A 12,267-nucleotide genomic window follows, 5' to 3' on the forward strand; every position below is an offset into this window, starting at 1 on the left:
TTGTCTTTTGTCCCGTGTCGAAGGCTTACGAGCTTAAATTTGAGAGTTTTATAGTAACATCGTGCGTGATTCGGTAACATCAAATTTAGATCAAAATTTATTAATCATTGTGATTTATATTACTTTTTAACTCATTTTCAATAGATATATGTAACTTCCTCTGACGCAATTTATGCGGCACTCATGAAATTTCGAGAGTCAACCAAATGTTTTATGTTTTTTAAATATTTTAAATTGTTAATTATTGTGATTTATAATATATTTTACTTAATTTTCAAATAATATATGTTACTTCTTCTTTTCCAACTTATGTGGCTCTAACAAAATTTGAGAGTCAATAGAACTTTATATATGTCTTTTTAAAATATTATAAGTTGTTAATTATTATAATTTATAGTACTTTTTATGTAATTTTAAAATAATATATATTACTCTCTTTGTACCAATGTGGCACAAATAGAATTTCAAGAGTCAACCAAAATTTTTAGATGTTTTTAAATATTTCAAGTTGTTAATTATTAAAATTTACACTACTTTTTACATTGATTTCAAATAATACATGTTAATTACTTTATTTGTCTCATTTATATATATATATTTATATGTGTGTGTGTGTATTACGGTTAAAACATGAACTCCTAACTTGAATGTTAAATTACTATAATACCCCTAACTTAGGTTGTGACTTTTCTGATAAGTTATGACTTTTTTCAAAGGGGTGTGATTTTTCGATGAGTTGTGACTTTTCCAAAAAGTTGTGATTTTTTCCAAGAGTTGTCACTTTCGAAAGGGTTGTGACTTCTTAGAAAGGTCATGACTTTTCATATAAGAAACAAAAAACACTTGTTCATACTACCCTTTGTTTACTATAAATAGAAGGATTTCCTCTCATTTTTCAACCACAATTTTTTTTTAATCTTCTACTCTTCTTCTTCTTCTTGCATTTTAAAAAAATTCGTGTAATTTATTGTCGTTGAGTGAGTTCGAAGTTTAGCGAAATATGAGGTACCACTATTCTGATTAAGTAATTTGTTCAATCCTAAGAGGGTATATTCCTTAACCTCGAGTACTTGAGAAAAATAATTCTGATAATATAATAATTATTTTTTGGTTTGTATATACATTAGTATGTAATGTTCCAATATATGAAGTTAGCATGATGTAGTCTAAATTCATTTGTTTTTGTTAATAATTTCTCTTGTGATGTAGATATATGCTTCTGAATATCTTTTTAAAAAATTATTAAAATTCTCAAGAGTAAGAGAATTATCACGATTTTTTTTTTTTTAAAGAATGACTTTATTTATAATTGCTACTTATGTGATTTACGTTGTCAGAAAGTTTGCTTCAAAACAGTTATTATTATATATACATTGCCCTTTTGTTTTACTGATTTACTATTTCTTAATATCTAAGTATTTTCGACGAAGGAAAGTCTATATGACTTGTAATAACCCAGTTGAAGTTTGTATTAGTTTAATTTTTATTGTAGTCTAAATTCATTTGTTTTTGTCAACAATTTATCTTGTGATGTAGATATATGCTTCTGAATATCTCTTTCTAAAATTATTAAACTTCTCAAGAGTTATTGAATTGTCACAATTTATTTTTTGATGCTCAAGATAAAAGAATGACTTTATTTATCAATGCTGCTTATGTGATTAAGATTCTCAGGAAGTTTGCTTCAAAATAATTATTACTTTATAAACATTGCCCTTTTGTTTTATTGATTTACTATTTCTTAATATTTCAGTATTTTCAACGAATGACTTGTAATAACCCAGTTGAAGTTTGTATTAGTTTAATTTTTATTGTAGTCTAAATTCATTTAGTTTTGTTAACAATTTCTCTTGTGATGTAGATATATGTTTCTGAATATCTTTTTGCCAAAATTATTAAGCTTCTCAAGAGTTAGAGAATTGTCATGATTTCTTTTTTTGATGCTCAAGACAAACGATGACTATATTTATCAATGCTACTTATGTAATTTAGGTTGTCAAGAAGTTTGCTTCAAATTAGTTATTACTATGTAAACATTGCTCTTGTATTTTACTAATTTACTATTTCTTAATATTTTAGTATTTTCGACAAAGAAAAGTTCGTATTACTTCTAATAACATCAGTTGAAGTTTGTATTAGTTTAATTTTATTATTTATTTAATAGCTAATTTTTATGAGATAACTATTTTCTTTAATGCAAAACATGATTGGTTGAATAAATTGAAAATTGTTTACTAGTATATGAGCAATATCTTTGTTGGGTGTAAGATAAATAGGTGATTATATATATGATTTCACAGATAGAATATATTCTTTAATTTTGATTTTTAGTTTTTTCGGTAAAAAAAAAGGAAACCTTTCTCAGTTAACAATGGACAGTTAGATAGCTATCTTTGATTTATGTACACTGTCAATCGAGAAGTCAAATATAAGAGCCAACAAAAAGAACGTCATATATTATATTATAATTTATAAAATAAAAAATAATATACAAAAATAATTCTAAAAAATATAATGTAGTTGTTCTCCACATGTTTATATGACATCTAAACAGATTAAGTGGAATACACGTGCAAAGCACATCTAGTTAGATGACAAGAAAAGGACAACAAATATCGTCTACAAGGTAATATTACTGAGATACAAGTAATTACATGATTGAACCTCATCAAATTTATATATATATATTAGTGCATTTAACTAATAAAATTTTTCATTGACCATCTTCATAGTTTCGTGTGAATAAGAGATATATATGACGATCCACATTGAACATTCACAAAAGAATCTTCAATAAAATTTTGTGCAAGCTTATTAATTGAATCTTCGCTTAAATTTTCTGAATTGATAATCACGTGCAACACACGTGTCAAAAACTAGTATATATATAAGTGTCTAAGTAGACTGCAGGTAAAAAATCATCTCCCTTGGATAGGGAGAGAGGTGAGGAAGAGATGGCAGAGAGAGGCAAGAGGTGAGCAGGAGTGCAAAGAGAGAGAGAGGTGAAGAAGAAATGAGAGAGAAAATAGCAATAAAACTCTAGCTATATCTACAAATTGCAATTCTTTCAAATTATAGTGGTGTATTGTAAATAGATATCACATGTTTGCTTAGTTACCTATTTTCTCATATATGAACTACCTGAATTTTTATTACAAAAAGAAAATAAGGTATCTTTTTGAATTTTATCAATTATATACATATGCTTAGAGTACCAATTATGTTTTATTTTGCAATACTTGGTAGATTATTACATTTTTAAAAGTTGCTACAATATGTTCGCATGCATATGATGAGTCCACGATTTGGACTCATTTAGGGCTTTATTTTAATAGATTTAGTGTCCTCGAATGCATATTTTGTCTTAATAACTGATATAAATTCTTGAATTTCAGGTATTTGAACTTAGGGACAAAACATGGACACTATTAAGCAAAAAGGAACAATGCAGCTGAAAGAACGAAGAAAAGAAGGCTTGAGGATCGCTTAAACCATTGGGTGAGTCGACGAATGGCCTTGTTCTCGCCTAATGTTCCAGTGTGCCAAGCCCTGAAGGAGAAAATCAAGTCGGCGATAGAAAAGAGCAGTCGGTGAGTCGTCGAACAATTTCGTGATGCAGTGCTATATTGCCCAAAGTTACAAAACTTGAATTTGCTGAAGGCCAATGCAGAAAGGCGATGAACCAGACCAAAGGGCGGATCGCCAAGTGGATCGGCGATCCCAACTAACTGCGCCGAGTAGACCTTCGCAACGCACTTTTTGACAACTATAAATACGTGTTTATATTTTTAGCTTAATATTAGATTTTGAATGGAATAATATTATTATTCAGCTTTTGAAGTTTAGAACTTAGAACTAAGTTTTTGGAGACATTTTCCTTAGCTTTGAAGATTTTGAAAATTCCATTTTGAAGAAATTGGAAGTGGGTATTGAAATTCTTCATCTTAGACGTGTGTAAAGACCATATTAATCGTACCCAGTTGATGGAAACACATTTTGGTATCGATTTCTATCTCTTTACTATGTCTAGCTAAATTTTCAATTCTTGGGGTGTGATTATGTGAATATGGGCTGAATTTACTACTGGGTATTGCTAATTGATTGTTTATTCGCTGTTTAAAGGTGATTTCGTTCAGTGGTTGTGTTTGAATTTAATGGGGTTGTAGTTGCAAATACAACTTTAACTTCGAGTTTTTGGCTTGCGAGAGAGAGAGGTCGTAAAACCAAAACTACTGAATCGATGGTCTGTGGTTATTGGGTTGTCGTGGGTCCAGCTCGAGAGAGTGAATCATAAACCCTCTCCCACACATTTAGCTCGAGAGAGTGAATGGACTAAGGTGAATGTTGTGCTTCATTGCCGCTTATTGGTGTTCGAGAGAAACCGATTTGATTCGGGGTAAATTGTTCGAGAGAAGTTTACCCCCACTATAGTCTAGCTTACTTACCAATTTACAGTGATTTACTATCAATAGCAATTATCTGATTGTTTACCTTAGTCCATAATCCTATCACATCCCAAGAATCCCGTCTCCATACTTGTATTTTTGTTTTAGTTGATAATTGATTACAAAACCCCCTTCTTGATATTTGACACTTGTGTCACCCCAAACTTGAATTATGCTTTTGTTCGTCAATATTTTTAGTGATGATTGACTTGATCATATTTATGCTTTTCTATTGATTCTTGAGTACGAACCACTCTCTTGGGACTCGACCCCAACTCACTAGTTGGGTTATATTACTACTCACGATCGTTGGCACTTGAACTGGAAGTAGTGTCCTGATACGTGAAATCAAAATGGTGCAGTTGTCGAGGAGTGGTGTTACTTGAGAAATTTTAGTTAAGTTGGATGTTGTTCTTGTTAGTTGTAGTTCTACTTACTTAATTTTTAGTTTTATTTTATGTGCTTATGCTTTGAAATAGAGGAGGTGAGCATGTCAGGCAGTAATTGCGAACAAATGATTTTTTTTCTCCGGTATAAGTGATGATGTTCAAGGATAGCATCCTAACCTTCAAACAATTGGAAGGTGAACGGATTCATGAGTCGTGGCTACGGTTTAAAGCACTGCTGATTCAATGCCCAACTCATGAAATTCCCGATAGTCCTCCTGGAATATTTTTACAGAAGTCTTTGTCCCGAGAACAAGGTGTTGGCTGATCAACTCATCCCGGGTGGTATTACACATCAGCTCTATGTGATAGCAACCCAACTGCTTGATCACATGGCTGAAACAAACCAAGAAGTAGAGAGGGACTTCATGTTGGCCACACCGATAACTCATCTGGATGATTTGGAGAAGGAATGCTCTCAATCATTTTCCAAAAGGTCAATGAGCATGATAGAGTGCTAGAAGAGATGAAGGAGAATCTCGAAGTGCTAAATCAGATGATTGGCTCTCATTCCAGATCTATCCAACTGCTTGAGAACCTTATGGGTTATGCGCTGCCTCTTCTCTACCCGCGGCGAAACGAGGGGTTGCCTAGTGATACTATGACTAACCCCAAAAATGAGGTTTAAGTGATGACTTGCGTCGTGCCACGACATTAACTAAGGCGCTTCTTGGGAGGCAATCCAAGTGTTTATCGTTTTTTTTTATTTTTATTTTTGGTAAATAATGGTGTGCTGATTGTGCAGGTTAAAGTCTGAGAAAGTTGTTTGAAAGGTGCAGATTGGTGAGCTAAAGTTCAGTCGGCAAAACGACGATGTCGACCTAGACCGCCTTTGGACTCAAGACAACTTTAAAGTGGAGTCTGTAAAACTCGGCGAGCCTAGGAAATTATTGGCGCATCACCGACTGGTTCGGCGATCGCGATCTACACCGCCGTTTGAACCCCCAAATCAATTGAAGGCCCTGTAACACTCGGTGAGGTAAGTAACCACTCGGTGTGTCGCTGAGTGGATCGGCGACCACGACTAGCGTCGCCGACTGGGCGAGAACTGGACGGTTTTAAGGCCAAAGGTTCGAAAGTTTCAAATTTTTTCACTTTCCTTCACCTTCTAATCTTCACAAACTCACACCCATTTAGTATTTTCTATATTTCTTGCTTTATTACTGTATTTGAGTTGTTGATTGGTGCTCAGATTTGGATTACTTTGCCGCCTAGCATTTCAATCTTGTTTTAATCGGCATAAAAGGTTGGTTTTCCGAATCCCGCATTTATTTCTAGTAATTTGTACTCTTATGCAAGCAATCTTGTGTTGTTGATGTGTGATGGGCCTCTCTAATAGGATTATAATTTTTGAATGCATGTTTGTAATTCGATACTCCTGCCCTTAGTGTTTTGTATGTTGAAATCCCATATTCTTATGCGTTGAATTGATTTTAATTTTGTGGGGTTGTGCTTTCATGTTTTTTTTTTGGTGGGGGTGAAGTCTGAGTATCCCGTATTTGTGCTAAAAGACGTAATTCTCCCAATGATAGAACGAGTGACATCATTCTTAAGGGCGAAACCCGTCAATCGGCCAAATTTGGCAAAATCGGGAGAAGTCTGAGTATCCCAGGGAAATGGGTGTTATGGATCTCATTTGAATTTGAGTTGTGCATGTTTTGATTTTGTTTTCGGGGGTTGCGGGGTTGAATTCGAGAAGTTGGGTTGAAAATAGGCACGTTGGGTCGTTTGGCGAGCTGGGTCGAGCTCACCGAACCGCACATGCGGTTCACCTAATGTCCCCATCTCGCCTTTAATTTCATGTGTTATGTGTTGTAGGGTTCTGTAACTTTTGGCGAGAAGCCTGAGGTCGCCGAGGGCACTCGGTGACTCGTCAAAAGACTTGTCGATCGCCTTTTATTTGCACCCCTGAACCCTTTTTGCACTGTAACTTTCGGCGGGATAACCCTTGCTCACCGAAATATGTCGGCGATTCACCGAAAGGCCTTTCCCATTGCCAACCTGCGATAACTTTAAATCAAATTCTTTCGGCGAGTCCGATCTCGCTCGCCAAAGAGGTTTACGACTCGCCGAACAGTTCGGCAAGTTTGTCTGCATCTGTTTTTTTGTGATATTAACTAAATTAATTCTAAATTTTTCCCGATGTTTTGTAGACATGGTTAGATTTAAAGTTGCAGGAAGAAACATGCCACCTCGAAGGAAAGAAAAAGGGATTGCACTCAATGAGGATGCAGTTGCATCCAGGGGCAAGACCGCAAAACTCCCCACAACTGGTGGGAAAGAAAAGGGTAAAAACAAAACACCTACATCACCAGAGACAAGCTCCGACAGTGACGACATCTATGACACTTACCTCACCACTTCCGAGAGTGAGGGTGAGCATCAGGAGCATCAGACTATAGCTTTTGATGATGATAATCTGGTTGTAGCACAGAGGGCAGAGCTACGTTCAAAGAAAATGCATGATCCGTCTAGGATCAGGACTCCTCCACCTACTACTTCTTCTCTTCCTGTTCCAGAGCAGGCTTTAGTCCTAGCACCCCCAGAAAGGGCCCTCCTCCAAAGTCGATGAACAGATTAAAAACTGAGGGCTGAGGACAATTATTGAGGAGAAACGTCTATCCACAGATGGGGTCATTGACAGGTACCCAGAGATTATGAGCTGTCTGAAGGCTCATAAATTCCAGATCTTCACCAAGTCCCATGGCATGTATGTACCAAATTGGGTCCAGGAGTTCTATGCCTCTTATGGGACCTTGATACCACAAGGGAAGAAGCCGACAGCTAAATTCAAACCGATCGACTACGTGGTTGTCAGGGGTAAGAAAGTGCAATGTGATTTTACTGCCATCAACGCAATATTAGAATGCACTACGAGACTTGAGGATGACCGCCTCAGTAAGATCAGGATGACGACTCTGGAGAATATGAAGAAGTGGCTGGCTCCATTGATATCAGACGGCACTCCAAGTGGCTTGAGTTTGGAGCAACTATTGAAAAGAAGGACCTCAATGTGGCAGCGAGGTATTGGTTTGGCTTCATCAGCAACACGATCATGCCCTCCCAAAACGAGTCTATTCTTCACCACGCCAAATCAACCTGTTTGGGCTGTCTCATTAAGGGGTCAAGGCTAAACCTGGGGATGATCATCGCAAAAAAAATGCTCATGAGGGCCAAGCAGCACCAGACCTCAGTTCCCTACCTGGTATTAATCACCGAGCTGTGCAGACGGGCTCGGGTACCTAGAGATGCAAAGAAGGATGTGGAATTGATTTCCACATCCTCCACTTATATTTGAAGGATCAAAGTTGAATATCTTAAGGATCAGGTAGAGAAGGGGAAGAAAGCATCCCCGGTGGACTCTTCATCACACCCACTACCTGTAGAGGCATTTTTGCCTACTTCGGCCCCTGGGCCTTAAGGTACCTCTATCGCTGTTCCTTCTTATACTCCATGTTCTTCTGTTGCTGCACTACCTCCGAGACCTGTTGTTGTCTCCCAGACCCCGCTCACTCAGGCTTCATTAGTTCAGATGGGACAACTTGCCCATTTTGCTGATCGTCGAGCTGCCAAACTCGAGGCCTCCATTCTAGGCATAATTCAGACTGCCCTGGATGATGTTGTGACACCATTGAATGAATCCATTGATCTGCTTACGGCAAGGATAGCGGTGTGTTAATGTGTCCAAGGGGCCACCGTGGAGGTGACAACCTTAAATGCTGCTATAGCTATGTTACGAAGCGATGTGGATCAGCTGAAGTCCATCGATATGTCCATGATCTTCGGGAATGTGGAGATCCCAGATGTGCCAGAGATGCCTCCGGCTACCACTTGAGATGAGGGTAGAGTTGAGGAAGCAGCTGATCCTGAGTCTGAGGCAGAGATTGATGAGGATATACTTGAGGTGGTTGAGGAAGCTTCATATGAGGGTGGCCTTTCTTAGACTGAAGAGGCCATGGTAGATGTTGTTGTGCATGCTTCCTTAGCAGATACTCCATTGGTTGCTCCTAGTGCAACTTCTGTTCTTTCTGTGGTGACTCCGGGTACTTAGGCCTGAGACCAGTCTGATGCACCGGGCACTGATGCCCAGACAGATGGAGCGACTGCATAGATAGGATCCAGTGTTTACCTCCCTCTTTATCTTTATTTTTTTTTATATTTGGATATTATTAGCTTGTTTGTATTTGAGGACAAATGTTTTTTTTGTGGTGGGGTGAGGCCCACTTTTGTGTGATGTTCGTAATTCTTGTTTTGTTTATATATTTGAGCTTTGAGCTAAATTTGTGTTATACACTGCTTTTTATGGATGTTTGAACTTGTGGCTCCTTATTTTTAATTATAAATGATTTTTGACCCTTCCGAAATTTTTTTGCTACCTCTTGTTTGTATTAAATGTGGTTGTTCTTGTGCAAATTTGAGTATCGATTTTGATCAATATCGATGACTTGAATAGTGCTCATAATCAAACAAAAATGAATGTGTGGCTACGATGAGGCCAAATGAAGTTGCATAGCCAATATATGAACTCTTTGCATCTCGTTGTGACTAGCTAAGTATCGAATTGAGTCTCTTGTGATGAACATTGCACACTAGCGAAATTGTGGAGTCTTATTTGACTTTGGTGTCAATGCCTTGTGTGATGAGCTTACCGTGAACCATATGTGATAGCACCTAGAATTTGCCCCGTTGGTCCGGCTGAATAAGTGATGTGAACTCTTGATATGATCTTTGGCAACGTTAAAGAGTGTGAAATACTTTGACATTTTACCTCTTTTTTTAGCCTACCTTGTGAGTGTGTGAAACCCTTTTAAGCACCCTTTGAGCCTTGACCTTTTCTTGGAAGAAACTTGATAACATTGTGACCTTTGATTGATCCATTACCCATAATCCTCATGATTTGTGATTTGTTTAAATAGCCAACTTAGACCAAAAGCCTAAGTTGGGGTGTGGTGAAAAGAGAAGGTAAATCAAGACAAGCAAGAAAGTCCCCTTTTACCCATGTTTTGAGAAAAATGGAACCCCTCCATACAAAAAAAAGAGAAGAAAAAGAATGAAAAAGAAAAAAAAAAGAATGAAAAATTTGTGGAATAAAGTTGTGAAAATACAAAAAGAAATGGGGTTTTCAAGCAGTCTATGGAAAGTGAATAATTTGATGACTTGTAAGCACAAAAGAAAAATGATGAAGAAAAGCAAAGAAATTGTTGTTCACACCACGTTTCATGAGGACTATAGCCAATGAGCCTAAATGACCATATCTTTGCACTCAGCCCCGTTACAAGCCTTGAAAAGACCTTTTTGATCTTAAGTGAGCTGAAACAAATGTTGGTTGGAAAATACGGGCAAACCTATGGGTGAAATCATACATTGTGTTCATCTTTGTGAGTGTGAGCGTTGCATTTGATTCCGGAACTTTAAATTATTGAACCATTGTGTGAATATGGAATCATTCTTTGTGTGAGGGCATTTGATTTCCTTTGTTAAGCATTGAACTTGCATTTGAAACAAGTATTGTAAGCTTAAGATTCTTTGATAATGGTGAGTCACAATTGGAAACTTTGAGTGCACATTTGATCCTTGCATGAGTAAATTGAGTCTTTTTGTGTTTATTCATGATTGAGTCTTGTGTAGCACTGTTTGAGACATCTCTTTTGAACTGCTGAACTTGAGGGCAAGCAAAAGTTTAAGCTGGCATGTGGGTGTTGATGAGTCCACGATTTGGACTCATTTAGGGCTTTATTTTAATAGATTTAGTGTCCTCGAATGCATATTTTGTCTCAATAACTGATATAAATCCTTGAATTTCAGGAGTTTGAACTTAGGGAAAAAACATGGACACTATTGAGCAAAAAGGAATAAGGCAACTAAAAGAACGAAGAAAAGAAGGCCCGAGGATCGTCTAAACCATTGGGCGAGTCGCCGAATGGCCTTATTCTCGCCTAATGTTCCAGTGTGCTATGCCATAAAGGAGAAAATCAAGTCGGTGATAGAAAGGAGCAGTCGGTGAGTCACTGAACAGTTCCACGACGTAGTGTTATATCGCCCAAAGTTAGAGAACTTGAATTTGCTGAAGGCCAATGCAGAAAGGAGATGAACCAGACCAAAGGGTGGATCACTAAGTGGATCGGCGATTCCGACTAACAGCGTTGAGTGGATCTTCGCATCACACTTTTTAACAACTATAAATACGTATTTGAATTTTTAGCTTAGTATTAGATTTTGTAGGGAATCATATTATTATTCAGTTTTTGAAGTTTAGAACTTAGAATTGAGTTTTTGGAGACATTTTCCCTTAGCTTTGAAGATTTTGAAAATTCCCATTTTGAATAAATTGGAAGTGGGTATTGATGATTCTTCATCTTCGACGTGTTAAAGACCATATTAATCGTAACCAGTTGATGAAAACACATTTTAGTATTGATTTCTATCTCTTTACTATGTCTAGCTAAAATCTCAATTCTTGGAGTGTGATTATGTGAATATGGGTTGAATTTACTGTTGGGTATTGCTAATTGATTGTTTATTCGCTGTTTAAAGGTGATTTCGTTCAGCGGTTGTGTTTGAATTTAATGGGGTTGTAGTTGCAAATACAATTTTAACTTCGTGTTTTTGGCTTGCTCAAGAGAGAGGTCGTAAAACCAAAACTACTGAATCGATGGGCTGGCGACGGCTGTGCTTCATTGCCGCTTATTGGTGTTCGAGAGAAACCGATTTGATTCGAGGTAAATTGTTCGAGAGAAAGTTTACCCCCACTATAGTCTAGCTTAGTTACCAATTTACAGCGATTTACTATCAATATCAAATACCCGGTTGCCTTAGCCCATAATCTTATCACATCTCAAGAATCCCGTCTCCATACTTGTATTTTCATTCTTAGTTGTTGTTTTAGTTGATAATTGATTACAAAACCTCCTTCTTGATATTTGAGACTTGTGTCACCCCAAACTTGAATTATGCTTTTATTCATAAATATTTTTAGCTATGATTGACTTGAGCATATTTATGCTTTTCTATTGATTCTTGAGTACGAACCACTCCCTTGGGACATGACCCCAACTCATTAGTTGGGTTATATTACTTCTCACGATCATTGGCACTTGAACTGGAAGTAGTGTCCTGATACGTGAAATCAGCATACAAGATGAATGTTATGAAAAATATTTTTTGCAATTAATTTGATCTCCGAAAGAAAATATATTATCAACATTAAGTATTCAATTTTGTATTCAAGGTATGTTAAGGAAAATCTCTCTTATTCATATTGCACGGATCTCAAATGTTACAAATTATCGAATGAATCATTTTTACTATTATATTGCAAGTAAGACCCTCTATGAAGGACATTGGAATATCATCTGATTTTATTCGTTGAATCTATC

The sequence above is a fragment of the Solanum verrucosum genome, unplaced genomic scaffold (assembly GCF_900185275.1).
Source record: "Solanum verrucosum unplaced genomic scaffold, falcon-dt-bn FXZP01000274.1, whole genome shotgun sequence".
Lineage (NCBI taxonomy): Eukaryota > Viridiplantae > Streptophyta > Magnoliopsida > Solanales > Solanaceae > Solanum > Solanum verrucosum.